The sequence below is a fragment of the Drosophila sulfurigaster genome, chromosome 3 (genome assembly GCF_023558435.1).
Source record: "Drosophila sulfurigaster albostrigata strain 15112-1811.04 chromosome 3, ASM2355843v2, whole genome shotgun sequence".
NCBI classification, from domain to species: Eukaryota; Metazoa; Arthropoda; class Insecta; order Diptera; family Drosophilidae; genus Drosophila; species Drosophila sulfurigaster.
In genome coordinates this window covers 4,771,546-4,789,343 of record NC_084883.1, presented here as the reverse complement: position 1 = coordinate 4,789,343, position 17,798 = coordinate 4,771,546, and the positions used below count along the sequence as shown (strand labels likewise).

At 35.0% G+C, this 17,798-nt stretch overlaps 1 protein-coding gene and 1 non-coding gene across 5 annotated transcripts in view; one reads left to right on the top strand and one right to left on the bottom strand.

Annotated features, from left to right (window-relative positions):
• The window catches only part of LOC133842196 (ecdysone receptor), a 56,087-nt gene that overhangs the window by 21,354 nt on the left and 16,935 nt on the right, over positions 1-17,798 (bottom strand). The window lies entirely within an intron of this gene.
• Trnal-cag (transfer RNA leucine (anticodon CAG)) lies at positions 2,628-2,710 on the top strand. The gene has a single exon. It is a non-coding gene; the product is annotated as a tRNA-Leu (tRNA).

Sequence of the window (17,798 nt, the reverse complement as noted above, 5' to 3'; positions counted from 1 at the left end):
ATTAAACTCTATAAATACTATATACCATATGTAGTGGTATATATGAATACCACCTACATATACTAAAAAGTATTTCTCATGCTTTAGTGTTGATATGTGATATATATAGTATGAATTTACATATTAATTTACTTTATTATTTTACTTTTGTTAATTTTGTTAATTTTAATCGTTTATAAGTAGCAGGGAATTTCTTACTTTTCCAGTGTTGTAAAATACAATTACTGAACACACGTGATACCCTGGAAAACGAGAGTTCTACACGCAATACGTAACGTGTCATATTTAGGCGCGCCCCGCTGTCTGTCTATGAATAATGAGTGTGTGCGGGATAGTGAGTGTGAATATGAATGTGAATGGTTGTGAGTAAAAGCATATTGAGGAATGTATTTAGGTCTAGGTCTTCTTGGGCATTAACAAATAAACACAGTATATAGAATATATATATAATATATGCATTAAAGTCTGACAAACTTTTTGTGTGTGTGTGTGTTTTTTGTGACATTTCATTTTGAATTTCTCGCCATTCGCTTTTCACTGTTAGCTGACAACTTTCGTTTCATTAATTTTCCTGCTTGGACACATGGCGTATGCGTAATGTGCGTTTTCGTTTGCTTAAATATATGTGCTTATAATTATTGTTCATACGATTATTTATGGCATGAGTAATTGAACGAAATAACTTTTTGGCCCGTTGGCGTGTTACGCACTTGATTGATGAGTCTGATTAAATGGAGGCATAACGAAGTTGAGAGAGAGCAAGAGCGCTTTGCATTTTCTGCATTGTTTGCCAATTAAGGTTCTGGGATGCGATAAAAATCGCACAAAACATTTGCCAGCTACTTAAAACATATCAAAAGACAAAACACAAAACACAAAAGACAAAAGCCAAAAGATATACAATTTGAGCAGATGCCAGGCCAAAAACGAGCAACAGCTGCTAACAAGAAGAAAAAAGCGCCGACAAAATGGTGAAGAAACGAAGAAACCGAAGCGAAAAAAACCGAATACAGAGTAAGAGCAATTGGAATCTAATTTAAAATTAGTGCTTAAAGGATTGAAATAAATTTAGGCAATTTTAAGACTGACACAAACAACAAGCTGACTTCCCTGTTTTTGGCTGCTGCCCTTTGGCAAGTCGAAACGAGAAGAGAACCTCATTGAAAATGCGTCGAGCTCTTGTTCCGGTTAGTATTCATCGTATCCCGTATCCCGTATTCCATTCATTCAGCAGGTGGCCTGATGCTTTGGCCCCGATAGCGTTAGGGCGACCTCTCAGATCAGACCAGACCAGACCAGACGAGACATCACCAGAGACCTAACTAACCAATTGGCCAAGCTGTTGTTGCTTTAAACTTTAAACACACACACATATTTTGACAAACTGGTCAAGATAATATCCAATGTTAAGACCGTGGCTAGAAACAGACGCCAGCTGCCATACGAAATTCGGGCTCAAAGTTCTAAGGTAATTAAAAGACTCGACTTTAGTTTACAGACAGTATTAGTGAGCGAAAATAGAGAGAGAGAACAAATAAAGACAATGACAGGCCTTTAAAATTACAGATAATTACGGAACGACAACAATACATAGATAGATACAAAATCTAAATTATGCTACCGAAATTAGAGAACACAGAAAACGTGCCAAAAAAAACCAGGTATCAAAAAGAGAGACTTCGGATTGCTCCTTTTAGCATTATCATCATCATCATCATTCTTATTATACTCTTAATTATGTCAATATTTAATTCACATTCATTTTATATCAATAAAGAAAAACAAGTTTTGTTATTATTGCGTTTCTTTCACGCGATATTTGAATATAATTTGAATTTGTGAAGCGCTTTTTCTTTTGTCCGTCATTCCTACGGAAGTCGAAATTTAATCATAGTTTATTAATTTATGATATTTCAATCACGTCTCAGAATAACAGACGAAAGAGAATGCCAACGAAATAATAATATTATTATATCACAATTTTAAATAGTTTTTTTTTTCGTGTAACAACAAATTATTGTTGCTTTCATCGAATGCGAGAAAGATAAAAACAATTCGAACAACTCGAATTCAGTAGGCCAAGTTTGATCTTTTTATTGCCCACCTGCGCAGAAAGCAATCAAGTTTCAATAGTTCAACATGCCCATAAAAGGTGGACACAAGCCTATTTACCGTTAGCCGGCAGCCCACACACGCACACACACACACACACATGTACAATTTAAAGCTCAGCTGATGCGAGAGTGCAGATTAAGCGTGTTGCTAATTGAAATGCTCGCCCAGCTGTCAGCTTGTCCCGTATGACAAATAAATCTTTTCATTTTGTTTTTTTGTTGTTCGCTGTGCAAATATTTCAAATAGAAATTTCAGCAATTAACGCCTTTGAGCCAAACAGAAAGCAGTAAAAAAAGCAACATTTGCTATACATATTTAAAAAGATAATTGTTAACCCAGTTTCAACTTATGAGTGGGCGAATCTATATAAAAAATACAATATGCAATTTTCATTACTTTTGAATTGCGTCTAAAAATGATCAAGTCAATTTGTCGTAGTATTTATAAATAGTCGCACATTCTTCTTCTTCCAAACTTATTCCAATTGGATTCGATTTTCCGCAGTTTCAACAGTCAGGATGGCCGAGTGGTCTAAGGCGCTGCGTTCAGGTCGCAGTCTACTCTGTAGGCGTGGGTTCGAATCCCACTTCTGACAAGACTTTTTTAAATTTATTAATTGATTTTTCATTCTAACTTTTAAACAAATTCAAAGCTATGAAATAAATTCTTTTTTGACTTAGCAAAGAATAAAGATGAAGTTATTATTCGCTGATTTATCTTAGATAATTGCGAGAAAGTCATTATTTTTAAGCTATTATCTAATTATCTTAATTTCTATTATGTTTTCTTTTCGGCATACTATTTTCTTTGCTATTCTTTGCTTTCAACTATAACAAATTTCCCAATTGTTACATGCGCACTTTTGCGTAGCCAAAAACAAAAGACTTAGGCAACGAACTGTTGTCTAAACTAAGCCTGAGGAACAGCAAACCAAATACATTTGGCGCCCACTAAGAAAAGCAAGAACCAAAGCGACGACGAGTGAGAGAATGGCGTCAGAAAAATTTAATAAATCACTTCTGATTGCGACGCATTGTTATTTTAATTAAAAAATAACAAACACACACACAAGTAAACGCAAACAACGATAATAATAATAATAGTAATAATAATAATAACAACGCTGTTTTAGACAAAAAGCCAGTGGAACAACAAAAGACTCAAATTGTAAAATTGAAGCACATGGCTTAAATAAATATGAAAGAGACTCGAAACCGAACTCGGAACGAAACTAGAAAGGTTCCACTCTAGTGTTTGCTGCTGTTCGTTGTTCGTTGTTCTAATAGGATTGTGGAGAGGTCAGAGAGAGGAGTCCAGGGGGCAAGTGTTGGCAAGTTAAAGTAAACATAAAATTAAATTTTGGCTTGCCAACGATCATCATCATCATCATTATCATCGTCGTCGTAGTCATCGTAATCTACATAAGAATAATAATAATAATAATCACGCAGCACACGAAATTACAAAATAGAAAAACACGCGAAAAAAAAAAGCGAAAATCAAAACCGAAACCAAGAAACCGAACGATGCGAAAATAGAAATCGCGTGTGCGCTGACGCAGCAGAAACTCCCCTTTAAAATAGAACAGATGCCGAAACAGAAGCCGGGCCACAATAGACACAACGTAGAACTCATGCATAATAGTAAAAATTCTCAACGTCCAATTCTAATTCGAGTCCGATTCTGATTCTGATTCTGATTCCGATGTCGATTTCGATGTCGAGTCCGATTGCGAGTTGCGAGGCACGCACATGGTTCAAGCTTCTATTATACTTTCCGTCGTTTGTTTCTCTTCAGGCAACGTGTTATTTCTGAGCCACAAAGTGTGAACCAACTTGTGTTGCGTTGTGTGTTGTTGTGTAGTTACCTTTGTTGTTGTAGTTTATTACGCATCAGCATTTAACCTTGAACGTGCGGGTCAATGAACGTTTTGGCCAAAATATACTAACGATTTTTAGTTGCTACCAACAACAACAACAATAATAACAATCACAACGAAATTCTAACAATAATAAAGTTGTGAATGCCACAGAAATTATAATATTTATATAGTTACTAACTGGCTGGTGGCTGGTCAAACGCTGCGTATGCTTGATATTTATATACGCCTAGTTTCGTTTATTTACATAGCTGTTGAGTGTGGAGCACACTTTTTCTTCTTTTGGTGTTACTCGCATTTTGCCATTCATTCTGATATTCAATTTGTACATTTCATTCTCTTAGCGCCTCTTCACTTTATTTAAATTGTTGTTGAATGGTCGCAGATTGTCTTGTTGTAATTATTAAATAGAACTGCTTTTAATTCTCGTGTGAATTCATTAGAGTCTCTTTACTTTTCCACATTATTTAAATTATAAATATAATCTATTCAATTTCTCCTTTAGTTCCTATTAAACTATTATATACATAATTTCCCTAGCCTTTAAATTCTTCAATGCCTTTTCAGCTTTAAATTTCCTTTCAATTTGTAAGCGGAATTTTCAATCTTCGTTGCTTTGGTATATTTTGAGTCCTATAGTATATTTCCAATGTAGTCCTATATCTTTATACCAATTGTAGTCATCTATATATAATATGGCAATAATTTCTATTACACATTTTTCTAAACAATCGTTTAAATTCAATTAAGAACTTCAATTATTTAAGTTCTTCTTAAATTCCTTAACATTTGAACTCAACTCAGATTAAGCTAGTATTTAAATAATTTCCCCAGTCTCTAAATTCTTTAACACCTTCTCAGCTTTATTTCTGCTTGCAATTTGTGTGCGTAATAATTTTTAATCATTTTTCTCACACAAATTTTCTATGCAATTTCTCAGTCTTGGGCACGTTTTCGTGGCCTAAGCATTTAGTATTTTTGACTTTAATAACGCTCTTAATATTATTTATTACTATTATCTTAAATTTTGCAGTCGCAGTCTTTTTGGCAATGCCATTTTGCTCGTTGTACTTGAAACACAAGCAACAATAACAATAACAACCACAACCACAGAAATTTATTGTTGCTTTTTCCTATTTTTTTTTATTATTTACTGTGAATTTCAATTGTATTGTGGACTGTGGGATTTCCCCCTGCCCCGTCGCCTCGCCACCTCTTGCCACAAATAGCAGGCACGGTCCTACAATTATTTTCGATTCGCATTGACGAAAAAATACGCGACTCGTACTTGAATTATTCGTCTACACATCGATGTGAGTGTGTGACTACAGATTCGAATGATTCGTACAATTTGTATGGCTCAAGTGTGTACTATATAGACTCCAAAATACACCATATATACTATATATTCGCCAGCTATTGTTATTGTTATTGTTGTTGTGGCTTTGCCTTCATTATTTGCAATTTTTCTTTTGTTTTCTTAGTCGCACAAAGGCGAGCGGGAGAAAGAGTTGAGAGGCGAAGTTACCGCGCTTCAATCAACACGTGTTGAGGACCGTCAACTTCGGGGGGATTGTAACCTGTACTCTTTAGCCCATATATCATATTACACAATAGACAATGCGGGCTAAAGCTAAAGCGAAAACCTAAAGGTAAAGGTCAACACTTTTTTTTTTCTTTTTTTTTGTTGATTTGCTCGACACATTGTTTAATTTGGCTTTTGGCAAAAGTATTTTTTTTTAGCATTGCAAATTCACCGTTAAAATTTTAATTAAACTCTGCACTTGATTGTTCAGCATTTGATTTAATTTATTTAATTAGCGTTACAAACCAAAAAGACATCAATCAAAGTGCCGGGCCGACAAGGTCAGTGCCAAATACGGAAACTGACAGTCTTAGAAACTCAAATGAGAAATTAATTTATTAATATATAGCAGTGAATGCCCAGAAAGTACTAAAAAAAATTTTAGGAGTATTCAAAAGAAAAATTTTAAAATATTTTGTAATGGATTCTCCTATCACATAATAATAATACTATTCACTAAAATAAACAATTTAGTAATAATTCAAAAATAAATCATTCTCCGCTACAATAAATTAATTTTGTTGAAAATTTTATAGTAGGGAAGTTCGAGTCTAATGTGCTCGACTGTGAGATACACAAAAAACAGTTCGGTATGAATTTTAACATATACCATAAAATTCGAAAAATACCAAATCATACATTCGGTATATTTATATAGTACTACATTAAAAAAAATATACCAGATTGTCAATTATTACATTTTTGTTCATTTGGGGCGAAAGTGGGCGTGGCAAAAATTTGAAACAAACTTGATCTGCGCACAAACATAACAAATGCTGTCGAAAAAAAAAATTATAGCTCTAATCTCTTATAGTCTCTGAGATCCAGTGCTTCATACGGACAGACAGACAGACGGATATAGCTAGATCGTCTCGGCTATTGATCCTGATCAAGATTAAATATATATGTCGGAAATGTCTTTTTCTGCCTGTTCCAAACATTTCCTGGATCCACAAAGTTATGTTATAATACCCTTCTATCCTAAGCATAGCGGGTATAAAAATAAATTGAGATTCGCTAAAAATACTTTTCATAATTATAAGTTTAACTTTCAAACTAAACAAAATGTAATCAAGTTTTTGTCCGCTTCCAAAATTATTGTATTATATTAATGAAAAATTATAATATCTGCACAATTGTGCCAATTATTGGGCATAATCTGCGTTTTGCGGCTGCGCTCATTACATTCGAGTATTAATTTTTATTTGTTCAATTTAAACAATAAATTCGCAGGCCGCGCTTAACCTTGTAACATTTTTTTCCTCGCTGTTTTCTAAACAAACAACGAGGCAAGTGCGTGCTTTTTAACAATTTTTATTTTTTTTTATTTATTTATTTTTGTTTTTGTTTTTGCTGTATTTGTTTAGCCTAATACTATTTTTGCTTTGCGAAGGTTTCGCGCAACAACTCAACAAACAAAAAAAAAAAAAGACAACAGCAACACCCACAACACGAAGAAAAAAACGCGACTTCAAATTGATGGCGTTTTTTTTTGTAGCGTTTTTTGGCGCGATTTTAAACGCCACATAGAAATGGTGCGCAACTTTAGCCTTCGCTCGATTCGAGCAGCTACAAATTGCCTTGCGGTTGAGCATGGCATAGTTTCATTTGATTTTTTTTTCTCCACTTTACTTTTACTTTGTGTCTCGTATAGGCTTATTTTTCGCATAATGTTGTTGTTTTTACCTTTTCTTTATATAATTATGCGATGATTAACTTGGCTCCAATTGAGCCTCAGTCGAGTTGAGGCTGAAGTGAATGAAGTGTGGCGCATAATTAAGAAATTTTTATAATTGCAGCGCACAGACCACATGCCACACTTGCCCCGCCTACACACCACACACAGCTGCCACTTTCTTTTTTAATTGCAAGCAAAGCAAAGATAAAAAAAGACATGTACATAAAAGATAATACTCGTAGCTCCTGAAGCATCTCTCGGGGGGCTCAACGAGTGTGGGCTTAATAATGTTTTGCTCAAGGCTATGAGGTGGAAACTCTCGACTATTACTTGACCAATAAATCCAGCTGATTCAATTTCGAGTGAATTTAATTGCTCTTATCTTATTATTATTAGTTGTTCAAATTAAACAAGACTTTATCTTGGCTAACTTATTGGCAGACTAAAGACCTCAGCAAAGAGAATTTGCAGGCATCATTTTTATTCTTTAAAATATATTTTTTAATATTTATTATTTTGCTTTATTTGTCAATTAATATTGTCATCGATGAAAAAAGCTGTGCTTTAGAAATTTCGACAACATATTTATTGGAGCTGGAATATTTTGAAATCTTTGGTATATTTTGTATTCTGCAATGTTTTTTAATTGTACTACTATATCGATATACCCAACATAGTATTCAGGATAGCTTCGTATTTTTCAGTATATTATATTAATTTGGTATACTTTTAGAATATGGTTTAATGAGAATGGGAAAAATTGTAGTACTACAGCAAATATAGCAGTCGGTATATTTGAGTATTTTTGGTATATTAATTTGGTATATTCCTAAAATATGGTATTTATAACAAATGGGTTCCGAATATCTCATAGACGAGCACACTCCACAGCAATAAATTTGTGCGTAAAATTCCAGTTTCTTAATTAACAATTGTTCTTTTTATATAGGAATTTTGAACTCAGCATTTCCTGGTAGGTTTTGTACTTTGAAATGTAGTACTATATCAATATGTCCAATATAGCATATACATATTATACATTTTAGTATTTTTGCGGTATATTAATTATGTATATTTTAAGAATAATTCACTTCACAATTTCTCTACTGTTATAGAAATTTTTGTTCGGCATTTCCTGTCAAATCTTCAACAACATTCCATGTGCAATAATATAAATTTGGCTGCTTTTTTGCTTTTTATTGTTGATTGCAATTTCTGTGCAAAATTTCACTTTCAGTTGCCAAGAATGGGAGTAAATATGTATGTCTGTATAGCAAAAATATAAAGAGAGGTACTACAGTGACTACTAAGAAAGCCAGAGACTCGCTTATCTTATCAGCATTGCGACGGAATACAGGGAATACAAAAAAAAAAGTGCAAAAGCTTATAAAAAGAATAAAAAATTGTTTATACATTGTTGCTGCTTAAGTCCGCCGCACACTTGTATAGAAAAGAATAATAATAAAAAAACGAAGCAAGAACAAAAATGGTTATAGCAAAATAAATAGCACAAATGTGCATTATCAGCGACACATGAGTAGTTGTATAGTGTGTGTGTCGTGTGTGTGTGTGTGTGTTTGTTTTACGCACACTCGCGCATTAACCTCAATTTGAACCGTCCGATTGTGGGGCACTGTGTTATCTCTCGCGTGGTGTACACAAAAAAAAAAAAAGAGAATAAAAAAAACCAATCGTCAGTTGACTGGCATTTTTGGCCGCTTTTGATAAGAGTTCCCAAAAAAAAAAAGAAGAAAAATACTAAAGCAATAAGGTTCGAGTATTCCTCCCCAATATATATTGATCCCTTGAACACCAAAAGCACAAATCATATCTAATTAGATAGTTTTTACCTGCAAACTGCATGTATTGAAGTTGAATGAACTTTTGGCGATTTAAAAACACTTCCGCACTTCACAACATTTTTAGTGCGCTCCTCTCTTGTTTAGTACACTCCGACCCTGAACTTGAACCCGCGAAATTAGTTGAAATCATTAAAAAATAAAAGCAAAGCCCATAAAAACATACAAATAAAACAAAAAGTAAACTCGAGACTGCTGTTTGTATTTTCCGCCAAACAGTTCGTGAACTCTTTGGTCAAGTGTGAAGGCCAAATGGGTTTTCAACAAAAGAAAAGACGACGACAAATAGCAAAGAGATAAAAACAAAAGCCAACACACAAAAAATCCCAAGTATAATGAAAACTCGTTTTTAGGAAATGTGTAGTTAGTCGCTCGTCTTGTTTCCAACTCATTTACATATCGAAATGCCTAAGGTATTGCGCTATACTTGAAGTTATTTGCTGCCTTCTGCTGGTCAATAACAAAACACTGCGATATATTGTGCGTGCCCCAAAACGAGTTTAGTACGCTGTACTAAAATACAAGCCAGCAGATATATAAACATTTATAAATGTCCACTAATTGATGACTTTATTGTGTGATATTTGATTTATTTCAGGGTTGTCTGGTTGTATAAGGAAATTTTCTTATCCACCATCTAAACTAGTTTTAGAACAGAAGAGTTTTACAGTGATTAATCTCTGAGAAACTGTAAAGAACAATTTCTAAAGTTAGGCTAACATATTTTTCTTTTAACAAAAGGCTTGAAGTGAAAATTGTACTAAAACTATAAAAGCAATTTCTGCTAATATTAAAATATTCAGGTCTATTTATATATCTTAGAAAAAACCTCTTGAAATATTATTTCAAAAATATAGCAAACAGTTTATGCTATTTTAGATCATAGATATACACTTAGATCATACAGAAGTATAGAATATAATAATTTAGAACATTTTAGAACATTTGTATTAGACATGAGAGCCAAGTGAAAATAAATAAATACATTTAAAACATTTGTGTTATGCATGAGAGCTAAATGAAATGATCTATAGTAATTTAGAACATTCAATTAGACCAGCTGATCTATATTTTGTTGTTTGGCCTTCAGTAATTTTTAGCACCTACGAAAACTGAGAGCGACAAGTGGAGAATTAAACAAGTGGAACAAGTTTTCTCCAGGTTATATTTTCTTGTTTTCCTTTATATTTATTTATCACGATAATCATGACACGGGCAGGGGCAACTGACCGCCCAAAAAAAAAGAAGAAAAAAACGGGTATTGTGAAAGTGCCCAACAGACTGAAGACTGAAAGAGAAAGAGAGACCTGTTAGACCTTAACTAGGCCTACGCACAACTCACGCGCCATTCACCTCAAGAGAAAGAACCAGGAAGTAAACGCAACGCCAAGGTACTTATCCGATTAAAAAAACCTATTCACGTGAATGGGATGGGGGAATACCTATAACCCATAGAACACCCCCGCACGCACCTCAGCAAACTCAACGCAGCGTAAAGTAAATGCAAAGAAAAGAAAATTTTCGAAAGACTTTTTGGAACAGACCCCATTTAGCATTACGAAAGAATAGTGAAAGATGCCGAATGCCTATGACGCGTAGGTGCGTTCTACGCTCTCTTTCTAACACATGCTCATTCGATTGCTCTCTCTCTCTCTCCGTGTCCGTGTCCGTCTCTGTCTCACTCTCTTTCTCTGTCTGACGCATAGACAGCAGTTTTTCGGTGAGTGAGTCGGAAATGCGTGCGTTCCAAAATTTGGGTTATTATTTGTGTGTGTTGCCCTACTTTCTGAGATAGTCGACGCACACACATACACACACACACACACACCCACACTCACGCACACAATTGTGCTGATTAGAATTTTTTGTTGTTGCTCATTTATTTTTATTTTTTTCGTTCTTTTTTTTCGTTTGTTTGCGGTGCGTTTGCCTCCAGCTCCTTCAAGATGCGACCGCCGCGATAAGTTATCCCTTCCCCCCTCTCCCCAACATGAAGGCATAATAAATGCCGGTATCACTGATAAGTCGCCTTACAACACAACATCGTTTTCCCTAGGTAGCGCGTTGGTCAATGAAAGGGGAGGAAGGGAGACAATTCACTTCTTTTTGGTCAATTTCATGTGACGACGAGTGCACAATTTTGATCGTTGAGCTATTTTAGTCAATTTTTTCTCTCTCTCTTTCTCTGTGACTTTTTTCACCATTTGTGTGTTCACTTTTGTTGCTCCATTTGGGTTAATTGACATATTTGGGTCAATGTTTAGTTTGCATTTTTTGTGCCGATAAATAAATAATGCTTAGCCGAGGCAGTGAAGCGAATTTAAGCATGAGTACTTTCTACACTCTTTGTGCATATGCCAAAAAAATATTGCTTTATAGTATATAAATATACAAAAAAAAAATATTGATAATTTCATTTCACTTCACCTTGCAGTACATCTAGTATTTTAATATACTATAAAATTATTAAACATTTCTATATCTTAACTTTGCAGTAATTATAGTATTTAAATATACTGAAAAATATAGAACATTTCTATATACTTACTTATCTCTGTAGTAATAATAGTATTTTAACATACTAAACAATTATTCAACATGTCAATATCTTAATTTTCTAGCAATTAATAATTTCCTACAGCTATTTGTACTTTGCAACAATATTCTTAATATTTATAAAAATATTACTATTTATTACTTGTTGACTCTTCATGTTATTAAACGAGCCTTTATTAAGTTTGGCGGTTCTCGTAACTTTAAAACCTCTGTTGACTTTGAGCGAATGCAAGAGCACTCGATAAAGCGGGACATGTAAGACAACACTCTTAGAATTGAATTCAATATCTTTGCAAACGAAGCGCACAATGATTACATTTCTTTTTCTTTTTCATTCGCTCTCTTTTCTTTTTTGTAGTTACATTCTCGTCTTTGTTTGGGTTGATTTGTTTGAGTTTGGGGTTTTGGGTTCTACGTTTGCTTCACAACTTTTTGGTTTTTTCTTTTTCTTTTGGGGTCATGTGTTTCGCTTTCTGCTGTTCTCAACAGAATTTTCTTCATCCACATTACGTTTTTGTTCCCCCCTTATGCATATACGAATTAGAAATACAATACAAAGCTCACTACTGCTCGTCTTAATTGACGGAACGACTCCGCTTGACGAGAGGAAGAGAGGAAGAGAGAGAGAGAGTTGGGGTGAAGTATCTTCAAGTGGCTCCACAATGGAATTTCATTACACCCCATGGCGACCATGATGACGATTGCGTTTGATTTGTGCTGTGCGTAAATCGAAACAAAATTCAGCGGGGCGAGACTTTGAAGTACTTGAAATTGTTTACACCGGAAAATGAACTGTGGAAAGCTGCTAGGGTTAAATAACGATTGTTTTCGATATTAATTAATCGATGGCAAGCGTAGGAAGTTTATAAGTTGTTGACCTACTTTCTGTTACAATTTATACTGCTATATATATCTGTCGTGCTCACTCTACTCGTCTTTATCACTATTATTTTCCATTAGGCTTACCCGGTTGACACTTTGATAAGACTTTGATTTGCATATTTGGAACATACCTGCAAGATAAGAAATGAGAAATAAATCAATCAGTTTGTTTATTAATGAATTAAGTAGCTTTTGCAGCGCTTTCTTAGCAATGCATTGAATATATTTATAATAATATGAATGTTAATAGATTAAATATAAAATAGATCTCAACTTTTTCATTGAAGTAAATCCTCGAAATACTTCACATGAATATATCAAATTGTGAATTCTAGTTAAATGAATTGACATTAATATTCCTCTATCGTTTTTCGCACTATTTAATGTTGATCCTTCGAGCGGTTTTTATTGAACTACTCGTAAAATACTCGTAAAACGATAATAACCAAGTATGTATATTCATGTAGTAAAAATCAAATCCTATAATACCAATTTTATCACAGTGCAAATGGGGCGACAACTCATTTGCACCTCGACAAAAAGAGGGAACATTGCGTGCCAGGGCACAAAGCAATGGGGGATGTCAAGGGTTAAGAAGTAGGGTTTAGTCTGGGGTTAAGTATCTGGGGGGTTACACGCGATACGCTTCAGCTGTAATTAATTAAAAACTATAAACGAACGAACCTTGCGCTCACATCTATAGTATTTGTTTCTCACTGAGGTCTGAGCCAAAATGTTATTTATAAATTAGACACGCGCAAAAAACCCACAAATAATGCGCGAAAATCATTTTAATGAGCTCATCAAGTCAGCGAACAAAAAAAACTAAAATAACAACAACAATTTTTAACACTGGGGTTTTGGTGTTTTGAATACACAGAGGAAAAGACTAATTTATTTTCTAAAATCATTGGAAAAAGGGAAATTCTTCTACATCATCTACATCAATTTATTTAATAAATAGTTTTGCAAACTTTACTTCTTCCATTTCCATTTTTCTATATTTTTTGGCAATGATTTATCAACCTTTTTTTTGCAGCTCGCATTAATTGCCACAAAGTTCTCAATGCCAGAGATGGATGATGTGCAAAAAATTATAGAAATATTATTGATATTTTTGTACTCGTATTTTTGTGTTGCCAATTTAAATACATATTTTATTTTTTCATTTAATGCTAATTGTGGGCGCCGATTAATGCCAAGGCAACAGAAGAGAAACTATACAGCGATTAAAAGTTGTAGTTTTTTTATCCAATTATGGAGACGTGTAAATAAATGGTAAAATCTAATTATAGGTGTCGCAGAAGTTATTAAATACATAATAATATGTAATTTAAGAGGCCAATGTGTTTGCGAATTTAATAGTTTCTTTAAATGCTTTCGACATTTTATTACACGAATATTTTTATATTAAATAATTTTAAATTTTAAAAAATATAATTTTTAATAGATAATGATTTTAAATAGTTTCATGTTTAACACAAATATTTCAAAAATTAACTAATGTCACAATACTTGAAATTGTGGATTAAAATAATAGATTTTTTAAATATTTGAAGTACTTGCAAAAGTATTCAAAAATTAACTCAAAATAAATTGCAGACAATGTGGCAACTTTTCTTTTTATCAACAGATTTTGTGGCTTAATAGAAAACGTGATCTTGCGATCTTGTGAGGCATTCACTTGGCTGCACTTATCGATCGATTGCGATAATAATCGATAGTTGCCTTTCGCTCTCACACTTTCCACACATTGGGGTCTTTGGCGATTTTGGCGCCTTTCGCTTGGGCCAATTTCAAGTTCAAAATTGTTGATGTTGATGTGAAGTCGCAATCATTTTCTGATTTGGATGCATGGGAAATTTATGCAAAAATCAAAATTGCTAGCAATCAGCAGCAACATAAATCAAAATGCTAAAAGCAACAGCAATCTCTGCTGCACTTTATTTGCTCGCTCAATTTGAGCAGAAAACAAAAGCTAAAGAAAAAGTGGAAAATCACGCTTTGCAGCAGCAACAACAACTTTCACCGGAGAGCTGCTGCTGCTGCTGCAGACGACGCATTTCTAGAAGGCCAGAAAGAAAGTGAGCAGCACAAGCCACAGCTACAAACAACGCAACAACAGCAACAAAAAAAAAAAAAAAACTCTAAACAAGAAGAAAGTAAAGAATGAAGAAACGAGCAAACGAATGGACAAACGAGTGAGTGAGAGGAAAAGAGAACAGCCATTAAGTGTGAGTGCGAGCGAAACTTGTTTGCTAAGCTGCGCTTATGAACATCGTGTTAGAAAGTTGTTCAGACTCTTTAGAATGCAGCAGCAGCGAAAAGTCGACGTCGACTGCGACTGCGACTGCGACGACGACGGCGTTCACTAATGGCTCAAACAGTTAGTCGAGACAGATCGGGAGCTTAAATTGTGTGTTAGTTGGTTTGTCTGTCGCCTCTGCAATTCCAAAGCTCTTGCGTGTGACGCGAGCTCACTCTCACTCACACTCTCTCTCTCTCTCTTTCTCTCTGTGTCTTTTGCTTTGCGCTCTCTTTATGTTGTTGCCTAATAAGAAAAAGTGTATTCTTAGCACTTTTTGTTGTTGTTGCTTATAAATATTCGTTTTGTTGCTTTCGAAAACAAATTCCTGGCACTTTTATTTCAGTTTGTAGCTAATAAAAAAGAAATACATATACATTTCGATGTATGTATTTATGAAAGCATGTACAACATTTGTGCATACACACTACTGACATAGTTAATGTTTTTCGTTTTCGTTTTTTCTTCTTGTTTTCTGAAATCTATAATTTATTTTTAGCAGCACTGCTGCTTAGCACAGTGGCGCCAAATCAATTTGCCAGACTGCAAACCGAGAGAGAATATTGTGTAACTTATCAACACAAATGCGACTGTGAATAATTTCACTTTTTTTTGTATTCTTATTTTTACTGTTTTCTATTGCAGCGCGAGAGTTCACAGCTGCACTTGGGGTTGTTGTTGCCTTAAATGCAATTAAACAGTATATAAAATAGTTTCTAGTTTGTTGCTGTCGTCGCAGCCGCTTGTGTCATTAACCTATAAAAACGTGTTCACACACGCACACACATTGGCATATAGGCAATCTAAAACTAATACCAGCTGCGTCGACGTTGGCAAATGCACTTGACGTTGACGCCGCACAAACCGAAACACAAAGCTCTGTAGATTGCGGCGCTGTTGACGTCGACGCCGGCGACGTCTTTGCTTTGCTTTCTTTGCGTTTCTCATTTGATTGCAAATTAATGCCAAGTGTACGAAAATAGCCAAAAACATACAAAGAATGCACAAACACAAATGCAAATGCATGTTTGTTGTTTGTATGTGTAAACTCGCACGTATGCATGCGATTGTGGGCAGAGCTTTCTCATGTTGACGTCACACACATGTGAGTAACTTTCAAAATGGCTGCCACATGCAGTTGGCTGCCTAATGAAATGTACATTTTTATTTCGAAAATCTCTAAAATAAAATATATTTACAGTGTGGTGTTACAATGAGCAACTGCAAATGCATTTCTACGACAAATCACCAGCAAACAGACATTTGCAAAAAATTAAACAAAATAAACAAACAGCTAAAAGTCAAAGTCAGCCAGAGGCAACTGTCATGCTTTGGGCCGGCAGCAGCGCAGCTCGCAGGCGGCGGCAGCAAAGCCGAAAGCTTATCAATGTCAAAGCGTGAGAGAGACGGCGTAATTATACTCAAACAAAATAGCAACAAGCAAGACGACGACAACAGCAACCAACAACAAATATCTCGTTTACACAAAGTAGACACAATGTAGCTGAGCATGAATAAAAAATTTTGTTGTGCACGCCATGTAACAATAACAACAACTACTACTACAACAACAACTACTACTACAACAACAACAAACTGCCTGTTAATCAAATGAGTGCGCGAGTCCATTTCAATTAGCGCGCGGCCGTGAGAGAGTAAGAGAGAGAGAACGAGCAAGCGGGCTTGCATGCAAAGAGCGCAGTAGTTTTTACGCTCATTAGCTTGTAGTTGTTGTTGTTATCGTTGTGCTCGTCTCGATTCTTGGCGCTTGCACACGAAGTGCGCTTCGGCTGCTCGTTTGATCGCGACGTCGATAACTCACGATGGCGGCACAAAATCATTGACCTCATTTTTTTTTCGTCATGCGAATACACGCACGCATACACACATACAGATAGGTGTGTGTACTACAAATAGTAGCCGCTGCTGACTGCACTTGTATGCGAATGCAAGACTTGAAAAATTGTCAACTGGCTTGTTATCGTTCTCTTTTTTATCGTGCCAACGTACTACGTATTTTATGTTTAAATATGAAATACTCTCATTCTACATTTCGTTGGTGTCCTTGAGCTATAGGATCTGAAACTAAATTATGTCATCGAATAACAGAGCAACCCTACAACCCTATTAAAACGGCATTCACCATCACCACCCCAAAAAGCCCATTTGGAATTTACGAAATACTCATTGCGAACGCGAACACAAAAGAAATGTAAATACGAGACGAGTAATAAGCTCGCTGGCCGGGCGCAAAACAATTGTGCAAAAAGCACGCACACACGTCGCAGCAGAAGAAGCAGCAGCAACAGCAGCAACAAAAGCAAAAGCTGACTTGTTATTATTACCGGTAGCAAGCAGCTTCAGACAGAGTCCGACGTCGACGTTGTCGTCGGCATCGACATCGACATCGTATTGCTCGTCGTCTGCAGGGGTAAGGTCGTGTACTTGAGCTTGCAATGCCTGCAATGGCACGTAAAGCTGTGCAGCAAGAGACAGACAAACAGAGTGTGTCAGAGGGAGAGAGAGAGAACGAGATGCGAGATGTAAGTGTGTCCTTGCATTTTTCGGGCCTGCCCTGCACCAGTGACCCAAATTGCTCAAAATTACGAGTTGAGTTCAAAGTCACTTTGAAACAACTCGAAGCAAGTGAATGAAATATCAAAACATATGTTGCTAAGAGTATGCAACATTTAATACTAGACTTTGAAAACAATATTAGCATTTATTTAGTGCTTCCTGGATCAACATCTAATACTACAGTAGATGCTCGTAAAATAGAACCACTTGTTTTAAGGTAATTATAATAAATAAATAATAATATTTAAAAACAAAATAAGTGAAAAATAAAAAATGTACTAATGGATTTATTTTGTTTTACTTTATTTTAAATAAATAAAGGTCACTAAATAATACCGTGGAAGTCATTTAAATTGCATATC